This window comes from Quercus robur, chromosome 5 (assembly GCF_932294415.1).
Source record: "Quercus robur chromosome 5, dhQueRobu3.1, whole genome shotgun sequence".
NCBI lineage: Eukaryota > Viridiplantae > Streptophyta > Magnoliopsida > Fagales > Fagaceae > Quercus > Quercus robur.
In genome coordinates this window covers 32474893-32498399 of record NC_065538.1, presented here as the reverse complement: position 1 = coordinate 32498399, position 23507 = coordinate 32474893, and the positions used below count along the sequence as shown (strand labels likewise).

Below are 23507 nucleotides of genomic sequence, written 5' to 3'. Positions count from 1 at the left end.
TCGGATTTTTTTTTTGTCGCCGGGCTTACCGTTTACGGCGGTCCAGCACGCTCGCTTCGTAGGCTTAGTCTGCCCCAGGGCAAAAATACGAGCCGCTGATCTCGTTTTGGGTGCTAATTTGGTGGCGGCAATCTGGAAATGCCCTCGGGCTGCAGCTCCCCGGTGTTAGAGTGCATCGCTGCATTCGGATCCTTTATAAGGATTTAACGCTCTTATGCTGATGGGTGCGATCATACCAACACAAATGCATCGGATCCCATCAGAACTCCGCAGTTAAGCGCGTTTGGGCGAGAGTAGTACTAGGATGGGTGACCTCCTGGGAAGTCCTCGTGTTGCACCCCTCTCTTTTTCTTCGGATTTTTTTTTTTTGTCGCCGGGCTTACCGTTTACGGCGGTCCTGCACGCTCGCTTCGTAGGCTTAGTCGGCCCCAGGCCAAAAATACGAGCCGCTGATCTCGTTTTGGGTGCTAATTTGGTGGCGGCGATCTGGAAATGCCCTCGGGCTGCAGCTCCCTGGTGTTAGAGTGCATCGCCGCATTCGGATCCTTTATAAGGATTTAACGCGCTTATGCTGATGGGTGCGATCATACCAACACTAATGCACCGGATCCCATCAGAACTCCGCAGTTAAGCGTGTTTGGGCGAGAGTAGTATTAGGATGGGTGACCTCCTGGGAAGTCCTCGTGTTGCACCCCTCTCTTTTTCTTCGGATTTTTTTTTTTTGTCGCCGGGCTTACCGTTTACGGCGGTCCAGCACGCTCGCTTCGTAGGCTTAGTCTGCCCCAGGCCAAAAATACGAGCCGCTGATCTCGTTTTGGGTGCTAATTTGGTGGCGGCGATCTGGAAATGCCCTCGGGCTGCAGCTCCCTGGTGTTAGAGTGCATCGCTGCATTCGGATCCTTTATAAGGATTTAACGCGCTTATGCCGATGGGTGCGATCATACCAACACTAATGCACCGGATCCCATCAGAACTCCGCAGTTAAGCGTGTTTGGGCGAGAGTAGTACTAGGATGGGTGACCTCCTGGGAAGTCCTCGTGTTGCACCCCTCTCTTTTTTTTCGGATTTTTTTTTTGTCGCCGGGCTTACCGTTTACGGCGGTCCAGCACGCTCGCTTCGTAGGCTTAGTCTGCCCCAGGCCAAAAATACGAGCCGCTGATCTCGTTTTGGGTGCTAATTTGGTGGCGGCGATCTGGAAATGCCCTCGGGCTGCAGCTCCCTGGTGTTAGAGTGCATCGCTGCATTCGGATCCTTTATAAGGATTTAACGCTCTTATGCTGATGGGTGCAATCATACCAACACAAATGCATCGGATCCCATCAGAACTCCGCAGTTAAGTGCGTTTGGGCGAGAGTAGTACTAGGATGGGTGACCTCCTGGGAAGTCCTCGTGTTGCACCCCTCTCTTTTTCTTCGGATTTTTTTTTTTTGTCGCCGGGCTTACCGTTTACGGCGGTCCAGCACGCTCGCTTCGTAGGCTTAGTCTGCCCCAGGCCAAAAATACGAGCCGCTGATCTCGTTTTGGGTGCTAATTTGGTGGCGGCGATCTGGAAATGCCCTCGGGCTGCAGCTCCCTGGTGTTAGAGTGCATCGCTGCATTCGGATCCTTTATAAGGATTTAACGCGCTTATGCTGATGGGTGCGATCATACCAACACTAATGCACCGGATCCCCTCAGAACTCCGCAGTTAAGCGTGTTTGGGCGAGAGTAGTACTAGGATGGGTGACCTCCTGGGAAGTCCTCGTGTTGCACCCCTCTCTTTTTCTTCGGATTTTTTTTTTTTGTCGCCGGGCTTACCGTTTACGGCGGTCCAGCACGCTCGCTTCGTAGGCTTAGTCTGCCCCAGACCAAAAATACGAGCCGCTGATCTCGTTTTGGGTGCTAATTTGGTGGCGGCGATCTGGAAATGCCCTCGGGCTGCAGCTCCCTGGTGTTAGAGTGCATCGCTGCATTCGGATCCTTTATAAGGATTTAACGCGCTTATGCTGATGGGTGCGATCATACCAACACTAATGCACCGGATCCCATCAGAACTCCGCAGTAAAGCGTGTTTGGGCGAGAGTAGTACTAGGATGGGTGACCTCCTGGGAAGTCCTCGTGTTGCACCCCTCTCTTTTTCTTCGGATTTTTTTTTTTTGTCGCCGGGCTTACCGTTTACGGCGGTCCAGCACGCTCGCTTCATAGGCTTAGTCTGCCCCAGGTCAAAAATACGAGCCGCTGAACTCGTTTTGGGTGCTAATTTGGTGGCGGCGATCTGGAAATGCCCTCGGGCTGCAGCTCCCTGGTGTTAGAGTGCATCGCTGCATTCGGATCCTTTATAAGGATTTAACGCGCTTATGCCGATGGGTGCGATCATACCAACACTAATGCACCGGATCCCATCAGAACTCCGCAGTTAAGCGTGTTTGGGCGAGAGTAGTACTAGGTTGGGTGACCTCCTGGGAAGTCCTCGTGTTGCACCCCTCTCTTTTTCTTCGGATTTTTTTTTTGTCGCCGGGCTTACCGTTTACGGCGGTCCAGCACGCTCGCTTCGTAGGCTTAGTCTGCCCCAGGCCAAAAATACGAGCCGCTGATCTCGTTTTGGGTGCTAATTTGGTGGCGGCGATCTGGAAATGCCCTCGGGCTGCAGCTCCCTGGTGTTAGAGTGCATCGCTGCATTCGGATCCTTTATAAGGATTTAACGCGCTTATGCTGATGGGTGCGATCATACCAACACTAATGCACCGGACCCCATCAGAACTCCGCAGTTAAGCGTGTTTGAGCGAGACTAGTACTAGGATGGGTGACCTCCTGGGAAGTCCTCGTGTTGCACCCCTCTCTTTTTCTTCGGATTTTTTTTTTGTCGCCGGGCTTACCGTTTACGGCGGTCCAGCACGCTCGCTTCGTAGGCTTAGTCTGCCCCAGGGCAAAAATACGAGCCGCTGATCTCGTTTTGGGTGCTAATTTGGTGGCGGCGATCTGGAAATGCCCTCGGGCTGCAGCTCCCCGGTGTTAGAGTGCATCGCTGCATTCGGATCCTTTATAAGGATTTAACGCGCTTATGCTAATGGGTGCTATCATACCAACACTAATGCACCAGATCCCATCAGAACTCCGCAGTTAAGCGTGTTTGGGCGAGAGTAGTACTAGGATGGGTGACCTCCTGGGAAGTCCTCGTGTTGCACCCCTCTCTTTTTCTTCAGATTTTTTTTTGCCAGGCTTACCATTTACGTCGGTCCAGCACGCTCGCTTCGTTGGCTTAGTTTGCCCCAAGCCAAAAATACGAGCCGCTGATCTCATTTTGGGTGCTAATTTGGTGGCGGCGATCTGGAAAAGCCCTCGGGCTGCAGCTCCCTGGTGTTAGAGAGAATCGCCGCAGTCGGATACTTTACAATGATTTAACGCGATTATTCCGACGGGTGTGATCATACCAACACTAATGCATCGGAACCCATCAGAACTCCGCAGTAAAGCGTGTTTGGGCGAGAGTAGTACTAGGATGGGTGACCTCCTACGAAGTCCTCGTGTTGCACCCCTCTCTTTTTCTTTGGATTTTTTTGTCGTCGGGCTGACCGTTTAGATCGGTCCTGCAGACTCGCTTCGTAGGCTTAGTCTGGCCCAGGCCAAAAATACGAGCCGCTGATCTCGTTTTGGCTGCTAATTTGGTGGCGGTGATCTCGAAATGCCCTCGGGCCGCAGATCCCAGGTGTTAGAGTGCATCGCTGCATTCGAATCGATTAGGATGATTTTACGCGCTTATGCTGATGGGTGCGATCATACCAACACTATTGCACCGGATCCCATCAAAACTCCACAGTTAAGCGTGTTTGGGCGAGAGCAGTACAAGAATGGGTGACCTACTGGGAAGTCCTCGTGTTGCACCCCTCTCTTTTTCTTCGGATTATTTTTGTCGTCAAGCTTACCGTTTACGCCGGTCCAGCACGCTCGCTTCGTTGGCTTAGTCTGCCCCAGGCCAAAAATACGAGCCGTTGATCTCGTTTTGGGTGCTAATTTGGTGGCGGCGATCTCGAAATGCCCTCGGTCTGCGGCTCCCAAGTGTTAGAGTACATAGCCGCATTCGAATCCTTTAACAGGATTTCACGCACTTATGCTGATGGGTGAGATCATACCATCACTAATGCGCCGGATCCCATCAGAACTCCGCAGTAAAGTGTGTTTGGGCGAGAGTAGTACTAGGATGGGTGACCTCCTGCGAAGTCCTCGTGTTGCACACTCTTTTTTTCCTCTGATTTTTTTTGTCGTCGGGCTTACCGTTTACCTTGGTACAGCACGTTCGTATCTTTGGCTCAGTCTGCCTAGGCCAAAAATACGAGTCGCTGATCTTGTTTTGGGTGCTAATTTGGCGGCGGCGATCTCGAAATGCCCTCGGGCTGCGGCTCCTTGGTGTTAGAGTACATCGTCGCATTCGAATCCTTTAGGAGGATTTCACGCACTTATGCTGATGGCTGAGATCATACCATCGCTAATGCGCCGGATCCCATCAGAACTCCGCAGCTAAGCGTGTTTGGGCGAGAGCAGTACTGGGATGGGTGACCTCTTGGGAAGTCCAGGTGTTGCACCCCTCTCATTTTCTTCGGATTTTTTTTGTCGTCGGGCTTACCGTTTGTGTCGTTCTAGCACGTTCGTATCGTTGGCTTAGTCTGCCCCAAGCCAAAAATACGAGTCGCTGATCCCGTTTTGGGTGCTAATTTGGCGGCGGCGATCTCGAAATGCCCTCGGGCTGCGGCTCCCTGGTGTTAGAGTGCATCGCTGAATTCTGATCCTTTATAAGGATTTAACGCGCTTATGCTGACGGGTGCGATCATACCAACACTATTGCACCGGATCCCATCAGAACTCCACAGTTAAGCGTGTTTGGGCGAGAGCAGTACAAGGATGGGTGACCTGCTGGGAAGTCCTCATGTTGCACCCCTCTCTTTTTCTTCGGATTTTTCTTGTCGTCATGCTTACCATTGACCTCGGTCCAGCACGCTCGCTTCGTTGGCTTAGTCTAGCCCAAGCCAAAAATACGAGCCGCTGATCTCGTTTTGGGTGCTAATTTGGTGGCGGCGATCTCGAAATGCCCTCGGTCTGCGGCACCCTGGTGTTAGAGTACATCGCCACATTCGAATCCTTTAGGAGGATTTCACGCACTTATGCTGATGGGTGAGATCATACCATCACTAATGCGCTGGATCCCATCAGAACTCCGCAGTTAAGTGTGTTTGGGCGAGAGTAGTACTAGGACGGGTGACCTCCTGCGAAGCCCTTGTTTTGCACCCCTCTTTTTTTCCTCGGATTTTTTTTGTCGTCGGGCTTACCGTTTACCTCGGTCCAGCACGTTCGAATCATTGGCTAAGTCTGCCCCAAGCCAAAAATACGAGTCGCAGATCTCGTTTTGGGTGCTAATTTTGCGGCGGCGATCTCGAAATGCCCTCGGGCTGCGGCTCCCTGGTGTTAGAGTACATCGCTGCATTCGGATCCTTTATAAGGATTTAACACGCTTATGATGATGGGTGCGATAATACCAACACTGATACATCAGATCCCATCAGAACACCGCAGTTATGCGTGTATTGGTGAGAGTTGTACTAAGATGGGTGACCTCCTGTGAAGCCCTCGTGTTGCACCCCTCTCTTTTTCTTCGGATTTCTTTGTCGTCGGGCTTACCGTATACATCGGTCCAGCACGCTCGCTCTGTAGGCTTAGTCTACCCCAAGCCGAAAATACGAGCCGCTGATCTCGTTTTTGGTGCTAATTTGGTGGCGGCGATCTCGAAATGCCCTCGGGCTGCAACTCCCTGCTGTAAGAGTGCATCGCTGCATTAGGACCCTTTATTAGGATTTAACGCGGTAATGCTGATGGGTGTGATCATACCAACACTAATGCACCGGATCCCATCAGAACTCCCAGTGAAGCAGGTTTGGGTGAGAGTAGTACAAGGATGAGTGACCTCCTGGGAAGTCCTCATGTTGCAGCCCTCTCATTTTCTTCGGATTTTCTTTTCGTCGGGCTTACCGTTTACGTCGGTCCAGCACGCTCGCTTCGTAGGCTTAGTCAGCCCCAAGCCAAAAAAAAGAGCCGCTAATTTCGTTTTGGGTGCTAATTTGGTGGCGGCGATCTCGAAATGCCATCGGGCTGCAGCTCCCTGGTGTTAAAGTGCATCACTGCATTCGGATCCTTTATAAGGATTTAACGCGCTTATGCTGATGGGTGCGATCATACCAGCACTAATGCACCGGATCCCATCAAAACTTCGCAGTTAAGCGTGTTTGGGCGAGAGTAGTACTGGGACGGGTGACCTCCTGCAAAGTCCTCGTGTTGCACCCCTCTCTTTTTCTTCGGATTTTTTTTGTCGTCGGGCTTACCGTTTACGTCGGTCCAGCTCGCTCGCTTCGTAGGCTTAGTCAGCCCCAAGCCAAAAATAAGAGCCGCTAATTTCGTTTTGGGTGCTAATTTGGTTGCGGCGATCTCGAAATGCCCTCGGGCAGCAGCTCCCTGGTGTTAGAGTGCATTACTGCATTCGGATCCTTTTTAAGGATTTAACGCGCTTATGCTGATAGGTGTGATCATACCAACACTAATATACCGGATCCCATCAGAACTCCGCAGTTAAGCGTGTCTGGGTGAGAGTAGTACTAGGATGGGTGACCTCCTGGAAAGTCCTCGTGTTGCATCCCTCTCCTTTTCTTCGGATTTTTTTTGTCGTAGGGATTACCGTTTACGTCGGTCAAGCACGCTCTCTTCGTTGGCTTTGTCAGGCCCAGGCCAAAAATACGAGCCGCTGATCTCGTTTTGGGTGCTAATTTGGTGGCGGCGATCTCGTAATGCCCTCAGGCTGCAGCTCACTGGTGTTAGAGTGTATCGCTGCATTCGGGTCCTTTATAAGGATTTAACGCGCTTATGCTGATGGGTGCGATCATACCAACACTAATGCACTGGATCCTATCGGAACTCCGAAGTTAAGCGTGTTTGGGTGAGAGTAGTACTAGGATAGGTGACCTCCTGGGAAGTCCTCGTGTTGCACCCCTCTCTTTTTATTCGCATTTTTTTTGTCATTGAGCTTACCGTTTATGTCGGTCCTGCACGCTCGCTCTGTAGGCTTAGTCTGCCCCAAGCCGAAAATACGAGCCACTGATCTCGTTTTTGGTGCTAATTTGGTGGCGGCGATCTCGAAATGCCCTCGGGCTGCAACTCCCTGGTGTAAGAGTGCATCGCTGCATTAGTACCCTTTATTAGGATTTAACGCGCTTATGCTGATGGGTGTGATCATACGAACACTAATGCACCGGATCCCATCAGAACTCCGCAGTTAAGCGTGTTTGGGTGAGAGTAGTACTAGGATAGGTGACCTCCTGGGAAGTCCTCGTGTTGCACCCCTCTCCTTTTATTCGCATTTTTTTTGTCATTGAGCTTACCGTTTATGTCGGTCCAGCACGCTCGCTCTGTAGGCTTAGTCTGCCCCAAGCCGAAAATACGAGCCACTGATCTCGTTTTTGGTGCTAATTTGGTGGCGGCGATCTCGAAATGCCCTCGGGCTGCAACTCCCTGGTGTAAGAGTGCATCGCTGCATTAGGACCCTTTATTAGGATTTAACGCGCTTATGCTGATGGGTGTGATCATACGAACACTAATGCACCGGATCCCATCAGAACTCCCTGTGAAGCGTGTTTGGGCGAGAGTAGTACAAGGATAAGTGACCTCCTGGGAAGTCCTCGTGTTGCACCCCACTCTTCTTCGGATTTTTTTTGTCGTAGGGATTACCGTTTACGTCGGTCAAGCATGCTCGCTTCGTAGGCTTTGTCAGACCCAGGCCAAAAATACGAGCCGCTGATCTCGTTTTGGGTGCTAATTTGGTGGCGGCGACCTCGAAATGCCCTCGGGCTGCAGCTCCCCGGTGTTACAGTTCATTGCTGCGTTCGGATCCTTTAAAAGGATTTAACGCGCTTATGATGATGGCTACGATCATACCAACACTAATGCACCGGATCCCATCAGAACTCCGCAGTTAAGCATGTTTGGGGGAGAGTAGTACTAGGATTGGTGACCTCCTGCGAAGTCCTCGTGTTGCACCCCACTCTTCTTCTTCGGATTTTTTTTGTCGTCGGGCATACCGTTTACGTCGGTCAAGCACGCTAGCTTCGTAGGCTTTGTCAGCCACATGCTTAAAATAGGAGCCGCTGATCTCGTTTTCGGTGCTAATTTGGTGGCGGCGATCTCGAAATGCCCTCGGGCTACAGCTCCCTGGTGTTAGAGTGCATCGCCGCATTCGGATCCTTTATTAGGATTTAACGCGCTTATGATGATTGGTGCGATCATACCAACACTAATGCACCGGATCCCATCAGAACTCCGCAGTTTAGCATGTTTGGGCAAGAGTAGTAATGGGATGGGTGACCTCCTGGGAAGTCCTCGTGTTGCGCCCTCTCCTTTTCTTCGGATTTTTTTTGTCGTCGGGCTTACCGTTTACGTCGGTCCATCACGCTCGCTTCGTTGGCTTAGTCTGCCCCAAGCCAAAAATACGAGCCGCTGATCTCATTTTGGGTGCTAATTTGGCTGCAGAGATCTCGAAATGCCCTCGAGCTGCAGCTCCCTGGTGTTAGAGTGCGCCGCTGCATTCGGATCGTTTATAAGGATTTATAGCGCTTATGCTGATGGGTGCGATCATACCAACACTAATGCACCGGATCCCCCCAGAAATCCGCAGTTAAGCGTGTTTGGGCGAGAGTAGTACTAGGACGGGTGACCTCCTGCAAAGTCCTCGTGTTGCACCCCTCTCTTTTTCCTCGAATTTTTTTTGTCGTCGAGCTTACCGTTTACGTCGGTCAAGCACGCTCTCTTCGTAGGCTTTGTCAGCCCCAGGCCAAAAATACGAGCCACTGATCTCGTTTTGGGTTCTAATTTGGTGGTGGCGATCTCGAAATGCCATCGGGCTGCAGCTCCCTGGTGTTAGAGTGCATCGGTGCATTCGGATGCATTATAAGGATTTAATGCACTTATGGTGATGGGTGCGATCATACCAACCCTATTGCACCGGATCCCATCAGAAATCCGAAGTTAAGCGTGTATTGGCGAGAGTAGTACTAGGATGCGTGACCTCCTGCGAAGTCCTCGTGTTGCACCCCTCTCTTTTTCTTCGGATTTTTTTGTCGTCGAGCTTACCATTTACATCGGTCCCGCATGCTCGCTTCGTTGGCTTAGTCTGCCCCAGGCCAAAAATACGAGCCGCTGATCCCCTTTTGGGTGCTAATTTGGTGGCGACGATCTCGAAATGCCCTCGGGGCGCAGCTCCCAGGTATTAGAGTGCATCGCTGCATTCGAATCCTTTAGAACTCCCAGTGAAGCGTGTTTGGGCGAGAGTAGTACAAGGATAAGTGACCTCCTGGGAAGTCCTCGTGTTGCACCACTCTCATTTTCTAAGGATTTTTTTTGACATCGGGCTTACCGTTTACGTCGGTCAAGCACGCTCGCTTCGTAAACTTTGTTAGCCACAGTCCAAAAATAGGAGCCGCTGATCTCGTTTTGGGTGCTAATTTGGTGGCGGCGATCTCGAATTGCCCTCGGGCTGCAGCTCCCTGGTGTTAGAGTGCATCGCTGCATTCGGATCCTTTACAAGGATTTCATGCACTTATGCTGATGGGTGCGATCATACCAACACCAATGCACTGGATCCCATCAGAACTCCGCAGTTCAGCGGGTTTGGGCAATAGCAGTACAAGGATGGGTGACCTCCTGGAAAGTCCTCGTGTTGTACCTCTCACCTTCTTCGGATTTTTTTTGTCGTCGAGCTTACCGTTTGCGTCGGTCCAGCACGTTCGCTTCGTTGGCTTAGTCTGCCCTAGGCCAAAAATACGAGTCGCTGATCTCGTTTTGGGCGCGAATTTGGTTGCGGCGATCTCGAAATGCCCTCGGGCTGCAGCTCCCTGGTGTTAGAGTGCATTGCTGCGTTCGGATCCTTTATAAGCATTTAACACGCTTATGCTGATGGCTGCGATCATACCAACACTAATGCACCGGATCCCGTCAGAACTCCACAGTTAAGCGTGTTTGGGGGAGAGTAGTACAAGGACGGGTGACCTCCTGCGAAGTCCTCGTGTTGCACCCCACTCTTCTGCTTCGGATTTTTTTTGTCGTTGGGCATACCATTTACGTCGGTCAAGCACACTCGCTTCGTAGGCTTTGTCAGCCACATGCCAAAAATAGGAGTCGTTGATCTCGTTTTGGGTGCTAATTTGGTGGCGGCGATCTCGAAATGCCCTCGGGCTACAGCTCCCTGGTGTTAGAGTGCATCGCCGCATTCGGATCCTTTATAAGGATTTAACGCGCTTATTCTGATGGGTGTGATCATACCAACACTAATGCACCGGAACCCATCAGAACCCCGCAGATAAGCGTGTCTGGGTGAGAGTAGTACTAGGATGGGTGACCTCCTGGGAAGTCCTCGTGTTGCACCCCTCTCTTTTTCTTCGGATTTTTGCTGTCGTCGGGCTTGCCGTTTACGTCGGTCAAGCACGCTCGCTTCATAGGCTTTGTCAGCTACAGGCCAAAAATAGGAGCCGCTGATCTCGTTTTTGGTGCTAATATGGTGGCGGCGATCTTGAAATACCCACGTGCTGCAGCTCCCTAGTGTTGGAGTGCATCGCTGCATTCGGATCCTTTATAGGGATTTAACGCGCTTATGCTGATGGGTGCGATCATACCAACACTAATGCAACGGATCCCACCACAACTATGCAGTTAAGCGTGCTTGGGCGAGAGTAGTACTAGGATGGGTGACCTCCTGCGAAGTCCTCGTGTTGCACCCCTTTCTTTTTCTTCGGATTTTTTTTCTCGTCGGGCTTACCGTTTGCGTCGGTCCAGCACGTTCGCTTCGTTGGCTTAGTCTGCCCCAGTCTAAAAATACGAGTCGTTGATCTCGTTTTGGGCGCGAATTTGGCGGCAGCAATCTCGAAATGCCATCGGGCTGCAGCACCCTAGTGTTAGAGTGCATCGCTGCATTCAGATCCTTTATAAGGATTTCACGCTCTTATGCTGATGGGTGCGATCATACCAACACTAATGCGCCGGATCCCATCAGAACTCCGCCGTTAAGTGTGTTTGGGCGAGAGTAGTACTAGGATGGGTGACCTCCTGCGAAGTCCTCGTGTTGCACCCCTCTCTTTTTCTTCGGATCTTTTTTGTCGTCGGACTTACCGTTTACGTCGGTCAAGCACGCTCGCTTCGTAGGCTTTGTCAGCCCCAGTCCAAAAATACGAGCCGCTGATCTCGTTTTAGGTGCTAATTTGTTGGCGGCGATCTCGAAATGCCCTCGAGCTGCAGCTCCCTGGTGTTAGAGTGCATCGCTGCATTCGGATCCTTTATAAGGATTTATCGCGCTTGTCCTAATGGGAGCGATCATACCAAAACTAATGCACCGGATCCCATCAGAACTCCGCAGTTAAGCGTGTTTGGGCGAGAGTAGTGCTAGGATGGGTGACCTCCTGGGAAGTCCCCGTGTTCACCCCTCTCTTTTTCTTCGCATTTTTTTTGTCGTCGGGGTTACCGCTTACGTCGGTCCAGCACGCTCGCTCTGTAGGCTTAGTCTGCACCAGGCCGAAAATATGAGCCGCTGATCTCGATTTTCGTGCCAATTTGGTGGCGGCGACCTCGAAATGCCCTCGGGCGACAACTCCCTGGTGTAAGAGTGCATCGCTGCATTAGGATCCTTTATTAGGATTTAACGCGCTTATGCTGAAGGGTGTGATCTTACCAACCCTATTCTATCGGATCCCATCAGAACTCCGCAGTTAAGCGTATCTGGGCGAGAGTAGTACTTGGACGGGTGACCTCCTACAATGTCCTCATGTTGCACCCCTCTCTTTTTCTTCGAATTTTTTTTGTCGTCGGGCTTACCGTTTACGTCAGTCAAGCACGCTCTCTTCGTACGCTTTGTCAGCCCCGGGCGAAAAATAAGAGCCACTGATCTCGTTTTGGGTGCTAATTTGGTGGTGGTGATCTCGAAATGCCCTCGAGCTGCAGCTCCCTGGTGTTAGAGTGCATCGCTGCATTCGGATGCATTATAAGGATTTCACGCACTTATGCTGATGGGTGCGATCATACAAACCCTATTGCATCGGATCCCATTAGAACTCCACAGTTAAGCGTGTATGGGCGAGAGTAGTACTAGGATGCGTGACCTCCTGCGAAGTCCTCGTGTTGCACCCCTCTCTTTTTCTTCGGATTTTTTTGTCGTCGGGCTAACCGTTTACGTCGGTCCAGCACGCTAGCTACGTAGACTTATTCTGCCGCAGGCCAAAAATACGAGCTGCTGATCTCGTTTTGGGTGCTAAGTTGGTGGCGGTAATCTCGAAATGCCCTCGGGCTGCAGCTCCCTGGTGTTAGAGTGCATCGCTGCATTCGGATCCTTTATAAGGATTTAACGCGCTTATGCTGATTGTTGCGATCATACCAACACTAATGCACCGGATCCCATCAGAACTCCACAGTTCAGCATGTTCGGACGAGAGTATTACTAGGATGGGTGACCTCCTGTGAAGTCCTCGTGTTGCACCCCTCTCATTTTCTTCGGATTTTTTTTGTCGTCGGGCTTACCGTTTGTGTCGGTCCAGCTCATTCACTTTGTTGTCTTAGTCTGCCCAAGGACAAAAATACGAGTCGTTGATCGTTTTTGGTGCTAATTTGGCGGCGGCGATCTCGAAATGCCCTCGGGCTGCGGCTCCCTGGTGTTAGAGTGCATCGCTGCATCCAGATCCTTTATAAGGATTTAACGCGCTTATGCTGATTGGTGCGATCATACCAACACTAATGCACCAGATCCCTTCAGAACTCCGCAGTTAAGTGTGTATGGGCGAGAGTAGTATGAGGAAGGGTGACCTCCTGCGAAGTCCTCGTGCTGCACCCCTCTATTTTTCTTCGGATTTTTATTTCGTCGGGCTTACCGTTTGTGTCGGTCCAGCACGCTCGCTTCGTTGGCTTAGTCTGCTCCAAGCCAAAAATACGAGCCACTGATCTCGTTTTGGGTTCTAATTTGGTGGTGGCGATCTCGAAATGCCCTCAGGCTGCAGCTCCCTGGTGTTAGAGTGCATCGCTGCATTCGGATGCATTATAAGGATTTAACGCGCTTATGCTGATTGGTGCGATCATACCAACACTAATGCACCGAATCCCTTCAGAACTCCGCAGTTAAGTGTGTATGGGCGAGAGTATTACGAGGAAGGGAGACCTCCTGCGAAGTCCTCGTGCTGCACCCCTCTATTTTTCTTCGGATTTTTATTTCGTCGGGCTTACCATTTACATCGGTCCAGCACGCTCGCTTCGTTGGCTTAGTCTGCCCCAAGCCAAAAATACGAGCCACAGATCTCGTTTTGGGTGCTAATTTGGTGGTGGCGATCTCGAAATGCCCTCGAGCTGCAGCTCCCTGGTGTTAGAGTGCATCGCTGCATTCGGATGCATTATGAGGATTTCACGCACTTATGCTGATGGGTACGATCATACAAACCCTATTGCATTGGATCCCATTAGAACTCCGCAGTTAAGCGTATATGGGCGAGAGTAGTACTAGGATGCGTGACCTCCTGCGAAGTCCTCGTGTTGCACCCCTCTCTTTTTCTTCGGATTTTTCTGTTATCGGGCTTACCGTTTACGTCGGTCCAACGTGCCCGCTATATAGGCTTAGCCTGCCCCAGGCCAAAAATACGAGCCGCTGATCTCGTTTTGGGTGCTAATTTGGTGGGGGCAATCTCGAAATGCCCTCGGGCTGCAGCTCCCTAGTTTTGGAGTGCATCGCTGCATTCGGATCCTTTATAAGGATTTAACGTGCTTATGCTGATAGGTGCGATCATAACAACACTAATGCACCGGATCCCATCAGAACACCGCAGTTAAGCGTGTATGGGCGAGAGTAGTACTAGGATGGGTGACCTCCTGCGAAGTCCTCGTGTTGCACCCCGCTCTTTTTCTTCGGATTTTTTTGTCGTCGGGCTTACCATTTACATCAGTCCAGCACGCTCGCTAGGTTGGCTTAGCCTGCCCCAGGCCAAAAATACGAGCCGTTGATCCCGTTTTGGGTGCTAATTTGGTGGCGACGATCTCGAAATGCCCTCGGGCCGCAGCTCCCAGGTATTAGAGTGCATCGCTGCATTCGAATCCTTTAGAAGGATTTAACGCACTTATGCTGATGGGTGCGATCATACCAACACCAATGCACCGGATCCCATCAGAACTCCGCAGTTCAGCATGTTTGGGCAAGAGCAGTACAAGGATGGGTGACCTCCTGGGAAGTCCTCGTGTTGCACCTCTCACATTCTTCGGATTTTTTTTGTCGTCGAGCTTACCGTTTGCGTCAGTCCAGCACGTTCGCTTCGTTGGCTTAGTCTGCCCTAGGAAATAAATACGAGTCGCTGATCTCGTTTTGGGAGCGAATTTGGCTGCGGCGATCTCGAAATGCCCTCGAGCTGCAGCTCCTTGGTCTTAGAGTGCATCGCTGCACTCGGATCCTTTAAAAGGATTTCACGCACATATGCTGATGGGTGCGATCATACCAACACTAATGCGCCGGATCCCATCAGAACTCCGCAGTTAAGTGTGTTTGGGCGAGAGTAGTACTAGGACGGGTGACCTCCTGCAAAGTCCTCGTGTTGCACCCCTCTCTTTTTCTTCGGATTTTTTTTGTCGTCGAACTTGCCGTTTACGTTGGTCAAGCATGCTCGCTTCGTAGGCTTTGTCAGCCCCAAGCCAAAAATACGAGCCGCTGATCTCGTTTTGGGTGCTAATTTGGTGGCTGCGACCTCGAAATGCCCTCGGGCTGCAGCTCCCTGGTGTTAGAGTTCATTGCTGCATTCGGATCCTTTATAAGGATTTAACGCGCTTATGCTGATCGCTGCGATCATAACAACACCAATGCACCGGATCCAATCAGAACTCCGCAGTTAAGCGTGTTTGAGGGAGAGTAGTACAAGGACGGGTGACCTCCTGCGAAGTCCTCGTGTTGCACCCCACTCTTCTTCTTCGGATTTTTTTTGTCGTCGAGCATACCGTTTACGTCAGTCAAGCACGCTCGCTTCGTAGGCTTTGTCAGCCACATGCCAAAAATAGGAGTCGCTGATCTCGTTTTTGGTGCTAATTTGGGGGGGGGGGGCGATCTCGAAATGCCCTCGGGCTACAACTCCTTGGTGTAAGAGTGCATCGCTGCATTAGGATCCTTTATTAGGATTTAACGCGCATATGCTGAAGGGTGTGATCATACCGACACTAATGCACCGGGTCCCATCAGAACTCCGTAGTGAAACGTGTTTGGGCGAGAGTAGTACTAGGATGGGTGACCTCCTGCGAAGTCCTCGTGTTGCACCCCTCTCTTTTTCTTCGGATTTTTTTTCTCGTCGGGCTTGCCGTTTGCGTCGGTCCAGCACGTTAGCTTCGTTGGCTTAGTCTGCCCCAGGCTAAAAATACGAGTCGCTGATCTCGTTTTGGGCGCGACTTTGGCGGCGGCGATCTCGAAATGCCCTCGGCCTGCCGCTTCCTAGTGTTAGAGTGCATCGCTGCATTCGGATCCTTTATAAGGATTTCACGCACTTATGCTGATGGGTGCGATCATACCAACACTAATGCGCTGGATCCCATCAGAACTTCGCAGTTAAGTGTGTTTGGTCGAGAGTAGTACTAGGATGGGTGACCTCCTGCGAAGTCCTCGTGTTGCTCCCCTCTCTTTTTCTTCGAATTTTTTTTGTCGTCGGACTTACCGTTTACGTCGGTCAAGCACGCTCGCTTAGTAGGCTTTGTCAGCCCCAGGCCAAAAATACGAGCCGCTGATCTCGTTTTGGGTGCTAATTTGGTGGCGGCGATCTCGAAATGCCCTCGAGCTGCAGCTCCCTGGTGTTAGAGTGCATCGCTGCACTCGGATCCTTTATAAGGATTTATCGCGCTTATGCTAATCGATGCGAACATACCAACACTAATGCACTGGATCACATCAGAACTCCGCAGTTAAGCGTGTTTGGGCCAGAGTAGTGCTAGAATGGGTGACCTCCTGGGAAGTCCCCGTGTTCACCCCTCTCTTTTTCTTCGCATTTTTTTTGTCGTCGGGGTTACCGTTTACGTCGGTCCAGCACGCTCGCTATGTAGGCTTAGTCTGCCCCAGGTCGAAAATACGAGCCGCTAATCTCGTTTTGGGTGCTAATTTGGTGGCGGCGATCTCGAAATGCCCTCAGGCTGCAGCTCCCTGGTGTTAGAGTGCATCACTGCATTCGGATCCTTTATAAGGATTTAACGCGCTTATGATGATTGGTGCGATCATACCAACACTAATGCACCGGATCCCATCAGAACTCTACAGTTTAGCATGTTTGGACAAGAGTAGTACTAGGATGGGTGACCTCCTGGGAAGTCCTCGTGTTGCGCCCTCTCCTTTTCTTCGGATTTTTTTTGTCGTCGGGCATACCGTTTATGTCGGTCCAGCACGCTCGCTTCGTTGGCTGAGTCTGCCCCAAACCAAAAATACGAGCCGCTGATCTCGTTTTGGGTGCTAATTCGGCGGCTACAATCTCGAAATTCCCTCGGGCTGCAGCTCCCTGGTGTTATAGAACATCGCTGCATTCGGATCCTTTATAAGGATTTCACCCGCTTTTGTTGATGGGTGCGATCATACCAACACTAATGCACCGGATCCCATCAGAACTCCCCAGTTAAGCGTGTTTTGGCGAGAGTAGTACTAGGACGGGTGACCTCCTGCAATGTCCTCGTGTTGCACCCCTCTCTTTTTCTTCGAATTTTTTTTGTTGTCGGGCTTACCGTTTACGTCGGTCAAGCACGTTCGCTTCGTAGGCTTTGTCAGCCCCGGGCCAAAACTACGAGCCACTGATCTCGTTTTGGGTGCTAATTTGGTGGTGGCGATCTCGAAATGCCCTCGAGCTGCAGCTCCCTGGTGTTAAAGTGCATTGCTGCCTTCGGATGCATTATAAGGATTTCACGCACTTATGCTGATGGTTGCGATCATACCAACCCTATTGCATTGGATCCCATCAGAACTCCGCAGTTAAGCGTGTATGGGCGAGAGTAGTACTAGGATGCGTGACCTCCTGCGAAGTCCTCGTGTTGCACCCCTCTCTTTTTCTTCAGATTTTTTTGTCGTCGGGCTAACCGTTTACGTCGGTCCAGCGCGCTCGCTACGTAGACTTATTCTGCCCCTGGCCAAAAATACGAGCCGCTGATCTCGTTTTGGGTGCTAATTTGGTGGCGGCAATCTCGAAATGCCCTCGGCCTGCAGCTGCCTGGTGTAAGAGTGCATCGCTGCATTCGGATCCTTTATAAGGATTTAACGCGCTTATGCTGATTCGTGCGATCATACCAACACTAATGCGTCGGATCCCATCAGAACTCCGCCGTTAAGTGTGTTTGGGCGAGAGTAGTACTAGGATGGGTGACCTCCTGCGAAGTCCTCGTGTTGCACCCCTCTCTTTTTCTTCGGATCTTTTTTGTCGTCGGAGTTACCGTTTACGTCGGTCAAGCACGCTCGCTTCGTAGGCTTTGTCAGCCCCAGTCCAAAAATACGAGCCGCTGATCTCGTTTTGGGTGCTAATTTGTTGGCGGCGATCTCGAAATGCCCTCGAGCTGCAGCTCCCTGGTGTTAGAGTGCATCGCTGCATTTGGATCCTTTATAAGGATTTATCGCGCTTATGCTAATGGGTGCGATCATACCAAAACTAATGCACCGGATCCCATCAGAACTCCGCAGTTAAGCGTGTTTAGGCGAGAGTAGTGCTAGGATGGGTGACCTCCTGGGAAGTCCCCGTGTTCACCCCTCTCTTTTTCTTCGCATTTTTTTTGTCGTCGGGGTTACCGTTTACGTCGGTCCAGCACGCTCGCTCTGTAGGCTTAGTCTGCCCCATGCCGAAAATATGAGCCGCTGATCTCGATTTTCGTGCCAATTTGGTGGCGGCGACCTCGAAATGCCCTCGGGCGACAACTCCCTGGTGTAAGAGTGCATCGCTGCATTAGGATCCTTTATTAGGATTTAACGCGCTTATGCTGAAGGGTGTGATCATACCAACCCTATTCCATCGGATCCCATCAGAACTCCGCAGTTAAGCGTATCTGGGCGAGAGTAGTACTTGGACGGGTGAGCTCCTGCAATTTCCTCGCGCTACACCCCTCTATTTTCCTTCGGATTTTTATTTCGTTGGGCTTACCGTTTACATCGGTCCAGCACGCTCGCTTCGTTGGCTTAGTCTGCCCCAATCCAAAAATACGAGCCACTGATCTCATTTTGGGTGCTAATTTGGTGGTGGCGATCTCGAAATGCCCTCGAGCTGCAGCTCCCTAGTGTTAGAGTGCATCACTGCATTCGATTCCTTTAGAAGGATTTAACGCACTTATGCTGATGGGTGCGATCATACCAACACCAATGCACCGGATCCCATCAGAACTCCGCAGTTCAGCGTGTTTGGGCAAGATCAGTACAAGGATGGGTGACCTCCTGGGAAGTCCTCGTGTTGCACCTCTCACTTTCTTCGGATTTTTTTTGTCGTCGAGCTTACCGTTTGCGTCAGTCCAGCACGTTCGCTTCGTTGGCTTAGTCTGCCCAAGGAAAAAAATACGAGTCGCTGATCTCGTTTTGGGCGCGAATTTGGCTGCGGCGATCTCGAAATGCCCTCGAGCTGCAGCTCCCTGGTCTTAGAGTGCATCGCTGCATTCGGATCCTTTAAAAGGATTGCACGCACATATGCTGATGGGTGCGATCATACCAACACTAATGCGCCGGATCCCATAAGAACTCCGCAGTTAAGTGTGTTTGGGCGAGAGTAGTACTAGGACGGGTGACCTCCTGCAAAGTCCTCGTGTTGCACCCCGCTCTTTTTCTTCGGATTTTTTTTGTCGTCGAACTTGCCGTTTACGTCGGTCAAGCACGCTCGCTTCGTAGGCTTTGTCAGCCACATGCCAAAAATAGGAGTCGCTGATCTCGTTTTGGGTGCTAATTTAGTGGCGGCGATCTCGAAATGCCCTCGGGCTACAGCTCCCTGGTGTTAGAGGGCATCGCCGCATTCGGATCCTTTATAAGGATTTAACGCGCTTATTCTGATGGGTGTGATCATAACAACACTAATGCACCGGAACCCATCAGAACTCCGCAGATAAGCGTGTCTGGGTGAGAGTAGTACTAGGATGGGTGACCTCCTGCGAAGTCCTCGTGTTGCACCCCTCTCTTTTTCTTCGGATTTTTCTTGTCGTCGGGCTTACCGTTTACGTCGGTCAAGCACGCTCGCTTCGTAGGCTTTGTCAGCTACAGGCCAAAAATTGGAGCCGCTGTTCTCGTTTTTCGTGCTAATATGGTGGCGGCGATCTTGAAATACCCACGGGCTGCAGCTCCCTAGTGTTGGAGTGCATCGCTGCATTCGGATCCTTTATAAGGATTTATCGCGCTTATGCTAATGGGTTCGATCATACCAACACTAATGCACCGGATCCCATCAGAACTCCGCAGTTAAGCGTGTTTGGGCGAGAGTAGTGCTAGAATGGGTGACCTCCTGGGAAGTCCCCGTGTTCACCCCTCTCTTTTTCTTCGCTTTTTTTTTGTCGTCGGGGTTACCTTTTACGTCGGTCCAGCACGCTCGCTATGTAGGCTTAGTCTGCCCCAGGTCGAAAATACGAGATGCTGATCTCAATTTTGGAGCTAATTTGGTGGCGGCGATCTCGAAATGCCCTCGGGCTACAACTCCTTGGTGTAAGAGTGCATCGCTGCATTAGGATCCTTTATTAGGATTTAACGCGCTTATGCTAATGGGTGTGATCATACCGACACTAATGCACCGGGTCCCATCAGAACTCCGTAGTGAAACGTGTTTGGGCGAGAGTAGTACTAGGATGGGTGACCTCCTGCGAAGTCCTCGTGTTGCACCCCTCTCTTTTTCTTCGGATTTTTTTTCTCGTCGGGCTTGCCGTTTGCGTCGGTCCAGCACGTTAGCTTCGTTGGCTTAGTCTGCCCCAGGCTAAAAATACGAGTCGCTGATCTCGTTTTGGGCGCGAATTTGGCGGCGGCGATCTCGAAATGCCCTCGGCCTGCAGCTTCCTAGTGTTAGAGTGCATCGCTGCATTCGGATCCTTTATAAGGATTTCACGCACTTATGCTGATGGGTGCGATCATACCAACACTAATGCGCCGGATCCCATCAGAACTTCGCAGTTAAGTGTGTTTGGTCGAGAGTAGTACTAGGATGGGTGACCTCCTGCGAAGTCCTCGTGTTGCTCCCCTCTCTTTTTCTTCGAATTTTTTTTGTCGTCGGACTTACCGTTTACGTCGGTCAAGCACGCTCGCTTAGTAGGCTTTGTCAGCCCCAGGCCAAAAATACGAGCCGCTGATCTCGTTTTGGGTGCTAATTTGGTGGCGGCAATCTCGAAATGCCCTCGAGCTGCAGCTCCCTGGTGTTAGAGTGCATCGCTGCACTCGGATCCTTTATAAGGATTTATCGCGCTTATGCTAATCGGTGCGAACATACCAACACTAATGCACTGGATCACATCAGAACTCCGCAGTTAAGCGTGTTTGGGCCAGAGTAGTGCTAGAATGGGTGACCTCCTGGGAAGTCCCCGTGTTCACCCCTCTCTTTTTCTTCGCATTTTTTTTGTCGTCGGGGTTACCGTTTACGTCGGTCCAGCACGCTCGCTATGTAGGCTTAGTCTGCCCCAGGTCGAAAATACGAGCCGCTAATCTCGTTTTGGGTGCTAATTTGGTGGCGGCGATCTCGAAATGCCCTCGGGCTGCAGCTCCCTGGTGTTAGAGTGCATCACTGCATTCAGATCCTTTAAAAGGATTTAACGCGCTTATGATGATTGGTGCGATCATACCAACACTAATGCACCGGATCCCATCAGAACTCTTCAGTTTAGCATGTTTGGGCAAGAGTAGTACTAGGATGGGTGACCTCCTGGGAAGTCCTCGTGTTGCGCCCTCTCCTTTTCTTCGGATTTTTTTTGTCGTCAGGCATACCGTTTATGTCGGTCCAGCACGCTCGCTTCGTTGGCTGAGTCTGCCCCAAACCAAAAATACGAGCCGCTGATCTCGTTTTTGGTGCTAATTCGGCGGCTACAATCTCGAAATTCCCTCGGGCTGCAGCTCCCTGGTGTTATAGAACATCGCTGCATTCGGATCATTTATAAGGATTTCACCCGCTTTTGTTGATGGGTGCGATCATACCAACACTAATGCACCGGATCCCATCAGAACTCCCCAGTTAAGCGTGTTTTGGCGAGAGTAGTACTAGGACGGGTGACCTCCTGCAATGTCCTCGTGTTGCACCCCTCTCTTTTTCTTCGAATTTTTTTTGTTGTCGGGCTTACCGTTTACGTCGGTCAAGCACGTTCGCTTCGTAGGCTTTGTCAGCCCCGGGCCAAAACTACGAGCCACTGATCTCGTTTTGGGTGCAAATTTGGTGGTGGCGATCCCGAAATGCCCTCGAGCTGCAGCTCCCTGGTGTTAAAGTGCATCGCTGCCTTCGGATGCATTATAAGGATTTCACGCACTTATGCTGATGGTTGCGATCATACCAACCCTATTGCATTGGATCCCATCAGAACTCCGCAGTTAAGCGTGTATGGGCGAGAGTAGTACTAGGATGCGTGACCTCCTGCGAAGTCCTCGTGTTGCACCCCTCTCTTTTTCTTCAGATTTTTTTGTCGTCGGGCTAACCGTTTACGTCGGTCCAGCGCGCTCGCTACGTAGACTTATTCTGCCCCAGGCCAAAAATACGAGCCGCTGATCCCGTTTTGGGTGCTAATTTGGTGGCGGCAATCTCGAAATGCCCTCGGCCTGCAGCTGCCTGGTGTAAGAGTGCATCGCTGCATTCGGATCCTTTATAAGGATTTAACGCGCTTATGCTGATTGGTGCGATCATACCAACACTAATGCGCCGGATCCCATCAGAACTCCGCCGTTAAGTGTGTTTGGGCGAGAGTAGTACTAGGATGGGTGACCTCCTGCGATGTCCTCGTGTTGCACCCCTCTCTTTTTCTTCGGATCTTTTTTGTCGTCGGACTTACCGTTTACGTCGGTCAAGCACGCTCGCTTCGTAGGCTTTGTCAGCCTCAGTCCAAAAATACGAGCCGCTGATCTCGTTTTGGGTGCTAATTTGTTGGCGGCGATCTCGAAATGCCCTCGAGCTGCAGCTCCCTGGTGTTAGAGTGCATCACTGCATTTGGATCCTTTATAAGGATTTATCGCGCTTATGCTAATGGGTGCGATCATACCAAAACTAATGCACCGGATCCCATCAGAACTCCGCAGTTAAGCATGTTTAGGCGAGAGTAGTGCTAGGATGGGTGACCTCCTGGGAAGTCCCCGTGTTCACCCCTCTCTTTTTCTTCGCATTTCTTTTGTCGTCGGGGTTACCGTTTACGTCGGTCCAGCACGCTCGCTCTGTAGGCTTAGTCTGCCCCATGCCGAAAATATGAGCCGCTGATCTCGATTTTCGTGCCAATTTGGTGGCGGCGACCTCGAAATGCCCTCGGGCGACAACTCCCTGGTGTAAGAGTGCATCGCTGCATTAGGATCCTTTATTAGGATTTAACGCGCTTATGCTGAAGGGTGTGATCATACCAACCCTATTCCATCGGATCCCATTAGAACTCCGCAGTTAAGCGTATCTGGGTGAGAGTAGTACTTGGACGGGTGAGCTCCTGCAATGTCCTCGTGCTACACCCCTCTATTTTCCTTCGGATTTTTATTTCGTTGGGCTTACCGTTTACATCGGTCCAGCACGCTCGCTTCGTTGGCTTAGTCTGCCCCAATCCAAAAATACGAGCCACTGATCTCGTTTTGGGTGCTAATTTGGTGGTGGCGATCTCGAAATGCCCTCGAGCTGCAGCTCCCTAGTGTTAGAGTGCATCACTGCATTCGGATGCATTATAAGGATTTCAAGCACTTATGCTGATGGGTGCGATCATACAAACCCTATTGCATCGGATCCCATTAGAACTCCGCAGTTAAGCGTATATGGGCGAGAGGAGTACTAGGATGCGTGACCTCCTGCGAAGTCCTCGTGTTGCACCCCTCTCTTTTTCTTCGGATTTTTCTGTTGTCGGGCTTACCGTTTACGTCGGTCCAATGCGCCCGCTACATAGGCTTAGCCTGCCCCAGGCCAAAAATACGAGCCGCTGATCTCGTTTTGGGCGCTAATTTGGTGGGGGCGATCTCGAAATGCCCTCGGGCTGCAGCTCCCTAGTTTTGGAGTGCATCGCTGCATTCGGATCCTTTATAAGGATTTAACGCGCTTATGCTGATGGGTGCGATCATACCAACACTAATGCACCGGATCCCATCAGAACACCGCAGTTAAGCGTGTATGGGCGAGAGTAGTACTAGGATGGGTGACCTCCTGCGAAGTCCCCGTGTTGCACCCCGCACTTTTTCTTCGGATTTTTTTGTCGTCGGGCTTACCATTTACATCGGTCCAGCACGCTCGCTAGGTTGACTTAGTCTGCCCTAGGCCAAAAATACGCGCCGCTGATCCCGTTTTGGGTGCTAATTTGGTGGCGACGATCTC

General features: G+C 51.1%; 49 non-coding genes and 17 pseudogenes across 49 annotated transcripts; all 66 read left to right on the top strand.

Annotated features, from left to right (window-relative positions):
- The first annotated feature begins 222 nt into the window (after positions 1–222).
- LOC126731720 (5S ribosomal RNA) lies at positions 223–341 on the top strand. Its single transcript, XR_007658962.1, has one exon. It is a non-coding gene; the product is annotated as a 5S ribosomal RNA (ribosomal RNA).
- Positions 342–576: 235 nt separating this feature from the next.
- Positions 577–695, top strand: LOC126731241 (5S ribosomal RNA). The gene has a single exon (XR_007658494.1). It is a non-coding gene; the product is annotated as a 5S ribosomal RNA (ribosomal RNA).
- Positions 696–930: 235 nt separating this feature from the next.
- On the top strand, positions 931–1049 carry LOC126729622 (5S ribosomal RNA). Its single transcript, XR_007656935.1, has one exon. It is a non-coding gene; the product is annotated as a 5S ribosomal RNA (ribosomal RNA).
- A 233-nt stretch (positions 1050–1282) lies between these two features.
- Positions 1283–1401, top strand: LOC126731651 (5S ribosomal RNA). The gene has a single exon (XR_007658894.1). It is a non-coding gene; the product is annotated as a 5S ribosomal RNA (ribosomal RNA).
- Positions 1402–1636: 235 nt separating this feature from the next.
- LOC126731295 (5S ribosomal RNA) lies at positions 1637–1755 on the top strand. The gene has a single exon (XR_007658546.1). It is a non-coding gene; the product is annotated as a 5S ribosomal RNA (ribosomal RNA).
- A 235-nt stretch (positions 1756–1990) lies between these two features.
- On the top strand, positions 1991–2109 carry LOC126730793 (5S ribosomal RNA). Its single transcript, XR_007658057.1, has one exon. It is a non-coding gene; the product is annotated as a 5S ribosomal RNA (ribosomal RNA).
- A 235-nt stretch (positions 2110–2344) lies between these two features.
- Positions 2345–2463, top strand: LOC126730639 (5S ribosomal RNA). Its single transcript, XR_007657904.1, has one exon. It is a non-coding gene; the product is annotated as a 5S ribosomal RNA (ribosomal RNA).
- A 233-nt stretch (positions 2464–2696) lies between these two features.
- LOC126731804 (5S ribosomal RNA) lies at positions 2697–2815 on the top strand. The gene has a single exon (XR_007659043.1). It is a non-coding gene; the product is annotated as a 5S ribosomal RNA (ribosomal RNA).
- A 233-nt stretch (positions 2816–3048) lies between these two features.
- LOC126731612 (5S ribosomal RNA) lies at positions 3049–3167 on the top strand. Its single transcript, XR_007658856.1, has one exon. It is a non-coding gene; the product is annotated as a 5S ribosomal RNA (ribosomal RNA).
- A 229-nt stretch (positions 3168–3396) lies between these two features.
- On the top strand, positions 3397–3515 carry LOC126731862 (5S ribosomal RNA). The gene has a single exon (XR_007659097.1). It is a non-coding gene; the product is annotated as a 5S ribosomal RNA (ribosomal RNA).
- A 230-nt stretch (positions 3516–3745) lies between these two features.
- Positions 3746–3864, top strand: LOC126731885 (5S ribosomal RNA). Its single transcript, XR_007659119.1, has one exon. It is a non-coding gene; the product is annotated as a 5S ribosomal RNA (ribosomal RNA).
- A 231-nt stretch (positions 3865–4095) lies between these two features.
- On the top strand, positions 4096–4214 carry LOC126731894 (5S ribosomal RNA). The gene has a single exon (XR_007659128.1). It is a non-coding gene; the product is annotated as a 5S ribosomal RNA (ribosomal RNA).
- A 229-nt stretch (positions 4215–4443) lies between these two features.
- On the top strand, positions 4444–4562 carry LOC126731912 (5S ribosomal RNA). The gene has a single exon (XR_007659145.1). It is a non-coding gene; the product is annotated as a 5S ribosomal RNA (ribosomal RNA).
- A 231-nt stretch (positions 4563–4793) lies between these two features.
- On the top strand, positions 4794–4912 carry LOC126731874 (5S ribosomal RNA). Its single transcript, XR_007659109.1, has one exon. It is a non-coding gene; the product is annotated as a 5S ribosomal RNA (ribosomal RNA).
- A 231-nt stretch (positions 4913–5143) lies between these two features.
- On the top strand, positions 5144–5262 carry LOC126731915 (5S ribosomal RNA). Its single transcript, XR_007659148.1, has one exon. It is a non-coding gene; the product is annotated as a 5S ribosomal RNA (ribosomal RNA).
- A 231-nt stretch (positions 5263–5493) lies between these two features.
- LOC126731960 (5S ribosomal RNA) lies at positions 5494–5612 on the top strand (annotated as a pseudogene).
- A 230-nt stretch (positions 5613–5842) lies between these two features.
- Positions 5843–5960, top strand: LOC126731956 (5S ribosomal RNA; annotated as a pseudogene).
- A 230-nt stretch (positions 5961–6190) lies between these two features.
- On the top strand, positions 6191–6309 carry LOC126731892 (5S ribosomal RNA). Its single transcript, XR_007659126.1, has one exon. It is a non-coding gene; the product is annotated as a 5S ribosomal RNA (ribosomal RNA).
- Positions 6310–6540: 231 nt separating this feature from the next.
- On the top strand, positions 6541–6659 carry LOC126731868 (5S ribosomal RNA). The gene has a single exon (XR_007659103.1). It is a non-coding gene; the product is annotated as a 5S ribosomal RNA (ribosomal RNA).
- A 231-nt stretch (positions 6660–6890) lies between these two features.
- On the top strand, positions 6891–7009 carry LOC126731842 (5S ribosomal RNA). The gene has a single exon (XR_007659079.1). It is a non-coding gene; the product is annotated as a 5S ribosomal RNA (ribosomal RNA).
- Positions 7010–7240: 231 nt separating this feature from the next.
- On the top strand, positions 7241–7359 carry LOC126731849 (5S ribosomal RNA). Its single transcript, XR_007659085.1, has one exon. It is a non-coding gene; the product is annotated as a 5S ribosomal RNA (ribosomal RNA).
- A 231-nt stretch (positions 7360–7590) lies between these two features.
- LOC126731955 (5S ribosomal RNA) lies at positions 7591–7708 on the top strand (annotated as a pseudogene).
- A 228-nt stretch (positions 7709–7936) lies between these two features.
- LOC126731939 (5S ribosomal RNA) lies at positions 7937–8055 on the top strand (annotated as a pseudogene).
- A 231-nt stretch (positions 8056–8286) lies between these two features.
- On the top strand, positions 8287–8405 carry LOC126731906 (5S ribosomal RNA). Its single transcript, XR_007659140.1, has one exon. It is a non-coding gene; the product is annotated as a 5S ribosomal RNA (ribosomal RNA).
- A 230-nt stretch (positions 8406–8635) lies between these two features.
- On the top strand, positions 8636–8754 carry LOC126731896 (5S ribosomal RNA). Its single transcript, XR_007659130.1, has one exon. It is a non-coding gene; the product is annotated as a 5S ribosomal RNA (ribosomal RNA).
- A 231-nt stretch (positions 8755–8985) lies between these two features.
- Positions 8986–9104, top strand: LOC126731914 (5S ribosomal RNA). The gene has a single exon (XR_007659147.1). It is a non-coding gene; the product is annotated as a 5S ribosomal RNA (ribosomal RNA).
- Positions 9105–9617: 513 nt separating this feature from the next.
- Positions 9618–9736, top strand: LOC126731961 (5S ribosomal RNA; annotated as a pseudogene).
- Positions 9737–9965: 229 nt separating this feature from the next.
- Positions 9966–10084, top strand: LOC126731898 (5S ribosomal RNA). Its single transcript, XR_007659132.1, has one exon. It is a non-coding gene; the product is annotated as a 5S ribosomal RNA (ribosomal RNA).
- A 231-nt stretch (positions 10085–10315) lies between these two features.
- Positions 10316–10434, top strand: LOC126731872 (5S ribosomal RNA). The gene has a single exon (XR_007659107.1). It is a non-coding gene; the product is annotated as a 5S ribosomal RNA (ribosomal RNA).
- A 231-nt stretch (positions 10435–10665) lies between these two features.
- LOC126731947 (5S ribosomal RNA) lies at positions 10666–10784 on the top strand (annotated as a pseudogene).
- Positions 10785–11015: 231 nt separating this feature from the next.
- On the top strand, positions 11016–11134 carry LOC126731755 (5S ribosomal RNA). The gene has a single exon (XR_007658996.1). It is a non-coding gene; the product is annotated as a 5S ribosomal RNA (ribosomal RNA).
- Positions 11135–11365: 231 nt separating this feature from the next.
- On the top strand, positions 11366–11485 carry LOC126731900 (5S ribosomal RNA). The gene has a single exon (XR_007659134.1). It is a non-coding gene; the product is annotated as a 5S ribosomal RNA (ribosomal RNA).
- A 229-nt stretch (positions 11486–11714) lies between these two features.
- On the top strand, positions 11715–11833 carry LOC126731968 (5S ribosomal RNA; annotated as a pseudogene).
- A 231-nt stretch (positions 11834–12064) lies between these two features.
- Positions 12065–12183, top strand: LOC126731944 (5S ribosomal RNA; annotated as a pseudogene).
- Positions 12184–12413: 230 nt separating this feature from the next.
- On the top strand, positions 12414–12532 carry LOC126731935 (5S ribosomal RNA; annotated as a pseudogene).
- Positions 12533–12761: 229 nt separating this feature from the next.
- Positions 12762–12880, top strand: LOC126731902 (5S ribosomal RNA). Its single transcript, XR_007659136.1, has one exon. It is a non-coding gene; the product is annotated as a 5S ribosomal RNA (ribosomal RNA).
- Positions 12881–13110: 230 nt separating this feature from the next.
- LOC126731932 (5S ribosomal RNA) lies at positions 13111–13229 on the top strand. Its single transcript, XR_007659166.1, has one exon. It is a non-coding gene; the product is annotated as a 5S ribosomal RNA (ribosomal RNA).
- A 230-nt stretch (positions 13230–13459) lies between these two features.
- On the top strand, positions 13460–13578 carry LOC126731963 (5S ribosomal RNA; annotated as a pseudogene).
- Positions 13579–13808: 230 nt separating this feature from the next.
- On the top strand, positions 13809–13927 carry LOC126731878 (5S ribosomal RNA). Its single transcript, XR_007659112.1, has one exon. It is a non-coding gene; the product is annotated as a 5S ribosomal RNA (ribosomal RNA).
- Positions 13928–14157: 230 nt separating this feature from the next.
- Positions 14158–14276, top strand: LOC126731901 (5S ribosomal RNA). Its single transcript, XR_007659135.1, has one exon. It is a non-coding gene; the product is annotated as a 5S ribosomal RNA (ribosomal RNA).
- A 229-nt stretch (positions 14277–14505) lies between these two features.
- LOC126731833 (5S ribosomal RNA) lies at positions 14506–14624 on the top strand. Its single transcript, XR_007659070.1, has one exon. It is a non-coding gene; the product is annotated as a 5S ribosomal RNA (ribosomal RNA).
- Positions 14625–14855: 231 nt separating this feature from the next.
- LOC126731952 (5S ribosomal RNA) lies at positions 14856–14974 on the top strand (annotated as a pseudogene).
- A 235-nt stretch (positions 14975–15209) lies between these two features.
- LOC126731812 (5S ribosomal RNA) lies at positions 15210–15328 on the top strand. Its single transcript, XR_007659050.1, has one exon. It is a non-coding gene; the product is annotated as a 5S ribosomal RNA (ribosomal RNA).
- A 231-nt stretch (positions 15329–15559) lies between these two features.
- LOC126731879 (5S ribosomal RNA) lies at positions 15560–15678 on the top strand. Its single transcript, XR_007659113.1, has one exon. It is a non-coding gene; the product is annotated as a 5S ribosomal RNA (ribosomal RNA).
- A 231-nt stretch (positions 15679–15909) lies between these two features.
- On the top strand, positions 15910–16029 carry LOC126731949 (5S ribosomal RNA; annotated as a pseudogene).
- Positions 16030–16258: 229 nt separating this feature from the next.
- Positions 16259–16377, top strand: LOC126731925 (5S ribosomal RNA). The gene has a single exon (XR_007659158.1). It is a non-coding gene; the product is annotated as a 5S ribosomal RNA (ribosomal RNA).
- Positions 16378–16607: 230 nt separating this feature from the next.
- LOC126731928 (5S ribosomal RNA) lies at positions 16608–16726 on the top strand. The gene has a single exon (XR_007659162.1). It is a non-coding gene; the product is annotated as a 5S ribosomal RNA (ribosomal RNA).
- A 231-nt stretch (positions 16727–16957) lies between these two features.
- Positions 16958–17076, top strand: LOC126731917 (5S ribosomal RNA). Its single transcript, XR_007659150.1, has one exon. It is a non-coding gene; the product is annotated as a 5S ribosomal RNA (ribosomal RNA).
- A 230-nt stretch (positions 17077–17306) lies between these two features.
- Positions 17307–17425, top strand: LOC126731876 (5S ribosomal RNA). Its single transcript, XR_007659110.1, has one exon. It is a non-coding gene; the product is annotated as a 5S ribosomal RNA (ribosomal RNA).
- Positions 17426–17656: 231 nt separating this feature from the next.
- LOC126731907 (5S ribosomal RNA) lies at positions 17657–17774 on the top strand. The gene has a single exon (XR_007659141.1). It is a non-coding gene; the product is annotated as a 5S ribosomal RNA (ribosomal RNA).
- A 231-nt stretch (positions 17775–18005) lies between these two features.
- On the top strand, positions 18006–18124 carry LOC126731967 (5S ribosomal RNA; annotated as a pseudogene).
- A 230-nt stretch (positions 18125–18354) lies between these two features.
- On the top strand, positions 18355–18473 carry LOC126731884 (5S ribosomal RNA). The gene has a single exon (XR_007659118.1). It is a non-coding gene; the product is annotated as a 5S ribosomal RNA (ribosomal RNA).
- Positions 18474–18702: 229 nt separating this feature from the next.
- On the top strand, positions 18703–18821 carry LOC126731860 (5S ribosomal RNA). The gene has a single exon (XR_007659095.1). It is a non-coding gene; the product is annotated as a 5S ribosomal RNA (ribosomal RNA).
- Positions 18822–19052: 231 nt separating this feature from the next.
- LOC126731891 (5S ribosomal RNA) lies at positions 19053–19171 on the top strand. Its single transcript, XR_007659125.1, has one exon. It is a non-coding gene; the product is annotated as a 5S ribosomal RNA (ribosomal RNA).
- Positions 19172–19402: 231 nt separating this feature from the next.
- On the top strand, positions 19403–19521 carry LOC126731890 (5S ribosomal RNA). Its single transcript, XR_007659124.1, has one exon. It is a non-coding gene; the product is annotated as a 5S ribosomal RNA (ribosomal RNA).
- A 230-nt stretch (positions 19522–19751) lies between these two features.
- On the top strand, positions 19752–19870 carry LOC126731810 (5S ribosomal RNA). Its single transcript, XR_007659049.1, has one exon. It is a non-coding gene; the product is annotated as a 5S ribosomal RNA (ribosomal RNA).
- A 231-nt stretch (positions 19871–20101) lies between these two features.
- LOC126731866 (5S ribosomal RNA) lies at positions 20102–20220 on the top strand. Its single transcript, XR_007659101.1, has one exon. It is a non-coding gene; the product is annotated as a 5S ribosomal RNA (ribosomal RNA).
- A 231-nt stretch (positions 20221–20451) lies between these two features.
- LOC126731943 (5S ribosomal RNA) lies at positions 20452–20571 on the top strand (annotated as a pseudogene).
- Positions 20572–20800: 229 nt separating this feature from the next.
- Positions 20801–20919, top strand: LOC126731919 (5S ribosomal RNA). The gene has a single exon (XR_007659152.1). It is a non-coding gene; the product is annotated as a 5S ribosomal RNA (ribosomal RNA).
- A 230-nt stretch (positions 20920–21149) lies between these two features.
- On the top strand, positions 21150–21268 carry LOC126731927 (5S ribosomal RNA). Its single transcript, XR_007659161.1, has one exon. It is a non-coding gene; the product is annotated as a 5S ribosomal RNA (ribosomal RNA).
- Positions 21269–21499: 231 nt separating this feature from the next.
- On the top strand, positions 21500–21618 carry LOC126731916 (5S ribosomal RNA). The gene has a single exon (XR_007659149.1). It is a non-coding gene; the product is annotated as a 5S ribosomal RNA (ribosomal RNA).
- A 230-nt stretch (positions 21619–21848) lies between these two features.
- Positions 21849–21967, top strand: LOC126731871 (5S ribosomal RNA). Its single transcript, XR_007659106.1, has one exon. It is a non-coding gene; the product is annotated as a 5S ribosomal RNA (ribosomal RNA).
- Positions 21968–22198: 231 nt separating this feature from the next.
- Positions 22199–22316, top strand: LOC126731936 (5S ribosomal RNA; annotated as a pseudogene).
- A 231-nt stretch (positions 22317–22547) lies between these two features.
- On the top strand, positions 22548–22666 carry LOC126731970 (5S ribosomal RNA; annotated as a pseudogene).
- Positions 22667–22896: 230 nt separating this feature from the next.
- Positions 22897–23015, top strand: LOC126731951 (5S ribosomal RNA; annotated as a pseudogene).
- Positions 23016–23245: 230 nt separating this feature from the next.
- On the top strand, positions 23246–23364 carry LOC126731807 (5S ribosomal RNA). The gene has a single exon (XR_007659046.1). It is a non-coding gene; the product is annotated as a 5S ribosomal RNA (ribosomal RNA).
- The last annotated feature ends 143 nt before the right edge of the window (positions 23365–23507 follow it).